The sequence below is a fragment of the Marmota flaviventris genome, chromosome 7 (assembly GCF_047511675.1).
Source record: "Marmota flaviventris isolate mMarFla1 chromosome 7, mMarFla1.hap1, whole genome shotgun sequence".
NCBI classification, from domain to species: Eukaryota; Metazoa; Chordata; class Mammalia; order Rodentia; family Sciuridae; genus Marmota; species Marmota flaviventris.
The window spans coordinates 38,702,692-38,706,668 of NC_092504.1; positions in this window are offsets into that span (position 1 = coordinate 38,702,692).

Below are 3,977 nucleotides of genomic sequence, written 5' to 3' on the forward strand. Positions count from 1 at the left end.
GGTCATTAAGGAATCCTCATCATCTTAATAATTACACACAGCTTAACTTAATTGACATAATCTAGACACAGCAGTCAGTCATTAAGGAATCTCTATCATCTTAAAGGCTCACTGGCGTTACTTCTCAAACCACTCCTCTTAGCAAAGTGCCAGGCACCATCTTGACTTGTCTGTGGCTCTCAACACATGGGCATAGTTTTAGGCTTTGGACCCAAACTCGTTTGGTCTATTTTCTTCATACTGGCCTGTCAGGGACTAGAAGGAAATTCTCCTTCAAAGATTAGCCTGACAGCCCCCTGGGAGACATCCTGCCTGGGAGGCATCCTGCAGCTACTTATCTCACCTGAGACATCCTGGGGCCACCTATCTTCCTGAAACCTATCTTCCTGAAACATCCTGCGGTTATCTCACCTTGTGCAGACATCCAGCAACTGCCGATAAGAGAGCTTCCCCATCCCCAGCATATAAATACCCCTGTGTGAACAATAAAAGTTTGCAGCTTGATCAGAACTCTTGTCTTGCTGTCATCCTTCTGTGTCTCTTGTCCCTTCATTCCTCCCCATCTAGGTTCGCTGCCCACGTTGATGTGTCCTGCCGGTCGGGACACTGGCCCGATTTATCTATCTACATTGACTACTTGGTTGGTTTTTTTTTTTTTTTTTTTAATTCTGGCTTCAATTAACTGGGTACAGTGGTGCACACCTGTAATCCCAGTGGCTCAGTAGACAGAGATGAGGATCTTGAGTTCAAAGCCAGTCTCAGCAAAAGTGAGGCACTGAGCAACTCAGTGAGATCATGTCTCTAAATAAAATACAAAATGGGCTGGAGGTGTGGCTCAGTGATTGAGCGCCCCTGAGTGCAATCCCTGGTACCCATCCCACCACACCAGAAAAAAACAAAAAGGAAAAAAAAAAGGAGTAATAAATGAAATTAAATACCTGTCCTAATATAACTTTCATTTTAAGTGGAGAAAACAAATCAAAATATAATATCGAGTAGTTTTCTGTGCAGGCAGATAAGGTGATAAAGGATTGGATTCAGATCAAATAGTCAGGGAAAGTCCTCAAAGGGGATGACATTGGAGCAGAGTTAAATGAAGAGACAACATTAACCATTGGATACTGTGGAGACAACTTCCCAGGAAAGGAAGAGGAAACTACAAGGACCCAGAAAATGGGAAATGGAATGTATGTAGTGTATTCAAGGACAGTAAGAAGGCCAATATTATTGAGAGAGATTGAGTGGGTAGAAGAATGCTGGAAAATTAAATCAGAGAGGCCAGGAGCTACTTGATGTAGAGCTATGGTGAAGATTTGGGATTTAATTTTAAGCAAGCTAAGGCCAAGAAGTCATGCTCTGATTTTGATTTTAAATGATCACAGTGGGAGCTGGGGATATAGCTCAGTTGGTAGAGTGCTTGCCTCAGGTGCACAAGACCCTGGGTTCAATCCCCAGCACCACAAAAAAAATAAAAAATAAAAAGATCACAGTCATTACTGTATGGAAATGGACTATTGTGTGCAGAGGAGCAAGAGTAGAATTACAGAGACCAAGTAAGAGGCTACTCTAGTGAATATTATAGCTACAGGACCCTGTGATAATTAGATCTCTGAGAAGGGCCAGGGGAAATGGAATTTTAGTCTGAAAAATAACTGAAAGCCAAGTGTTCTGACAGTCAAGTAAAGAAGCAGTTCAAGGTCAAGCACAGTGGTGCAAGCCTATAATCCAAGCAACTAGGAGTTTGAGGCAGGAGAATCACCGTTTCAAGGCCAGGCTCTATGATTTAGTGAGACCCTCAGCAACTTAGGAAAACATTTTCTCAAAAAATAAAAAGGAAGGTTGGGGCTGTAGCTCAGTGGCAGAGCACTTGCCTAGCATGTGTGAGGCACTAGGTATGACCCTCAGCATCACATAAAAATAAACAAAGGCATTCTGTCCATTTACAACTACAAAAAATATTTTTAAATAAATAAAATTTTAAAAGTAGTGCTCTTCTGGACTCAATTTCCTGTACCAAAAACAAAGTCATTCAAAAAAAGTGGGTGAGATTAGTCACTTCTGCCAAATGCTACCAAGAAGTCTCATAATTCTTGGGCTGAGAACTGACCCTTATATTGGGCTATGTAGGAGTCACTGTTAAGATTAATGAGAGGTTTCAGTGGAGAGACAGTAGCAAACTTAATTATATCAGATCCAAGAAAGAACAGTAAGAGAGAAATTCTACAAGGACAAATGGACAAAAGAGCCTTACAATAAAGAGGAACAGAGAAATGAGGTATTAACTGGAAGCAGAAACAGGTCAAGCAAGTGTTTAATATTTGACTATTGCATACTAATGCAACTATCCCATAGAGGAGGAAAAAGTAGTAATGTATGGGAGTAGAATGGGAGATAATTGAAGAGCAAGACTCTTGAGTCTGAGTATCTAGGAACTTGTCCACTGGGAAGTGTTGGGAAAAGTATAAACGGCAGCCATACCCCAGAAAAAAAAAACCCCAACATGGCGCCTAAGCACCTCTTCTTCCTACCTTCTTCTTTTCTGCAGTGGCGCGAAAAGTTCCCGCCCGTGTGAACTCTCCCGCCGGCGCCAATTTCAAATCTCGCTGGCGGGGAACCTTAGCCCCAATGAGAACTAATTCCTGGGCTCCGGAGCTGATATCTGAAAGAACTTGCCAATAAACGGGTTGCCTGCCATTTATCTAAGCCCTACCATCTCCCCCTTAGTTCTATATAAGCACACTGCTTTTTGCAATAAAATTGGAATTTTCCCGGCGAAGTGTCTTTGCGTGGGGAATTCTTTCAGGAAGATTTAAGATTAAGATAGAAACTTGTAGTGTTTGTCCTTTACAACAGACACATCTCAGACCTGCTCCCATCCCAGATACTACAAAGAAAATTCCCAAAAGACTAAAGTAGTGATCACTAATGATTCAAAAAATTTAATGCAGTGCCCTGGAGAGTTCTCTTTGGTTATTATCATCAGAGTGTAGAGAACTGCATGATCCAGATGGTTCCTTCAGGTCTATGGCTCTTTTTTTCAAGGCCATGGTTAGGATATAAGACTCGTGGAAACTGCAACACCAGGTCTGCAATCCAGTATTTCCATACTGCTACCTGACTTTCCTTTGAGCAAGTACGATATCCTTGGGGTGCTGCCTTAGAACATTCAAGGATGGGGCTGGGGATATAGCTCAGTTGGAAGTGTGCTTGCCTCAAATGCACAAGGCCATGAGTTCAATCCCCAGCATCAAAAGGCACATTCAAAGAATGAACGGAGTTAGAGTCTAACAGAAATATGTGGGCTGTGGAATATGTTGAGCATAGTAGCTTAACGAGGGGAGAAGTCTGGCATTGGGAATCTCCGATGGCACCCCCACAGGGATTGATCACCTGATGCAAGTGAACTTCCCCCTCAAGCTCTGCCAGAGATACTACACAGCACCAAAGATGGGTGTGACCTGCCAAGATGTCAGTCAACCTGCAAGATTGCAAGACACCAAGAAACAAAACTTTGCCCTTTGAAACCTTACCCCTACCTCTGATGTCCCCTGATATAAATAAAGTAGGTGCAGGCTCCATTTTGCCAGAGTATAGACGCTCAATCAGTCTGATAGGCTTCTGCCCTGCCCTCGTTTTTGAAACTACTTCCTGTGTCCTGTGGTTTTCTTGTCATTCTGTTTTCTTACCTTTTATTTCTCAGCCAGCCCATTCCACCGAAGGGAACCCCACTTCCACAGCCTGCATAGGACATGGACAAGAACGCCCCTGATTTTATCTGTAAGGGTAAAAGAAATTGAAGTTAAAGCGTAAAAGTTAAAGGGTAAAAGACCGGGTGTTGTAAAGTTTCTAAGCTGCAAGGTCTGAGTTAAAATGTAAAGGATTAGGTATTGTTAGGTTTCTATGCTACCTGCAAAACCTGAAATTTCTGTAGCTGTTAAGACAATGCTTGGAACTGCCCAGTAAATATTTCCCCTGAC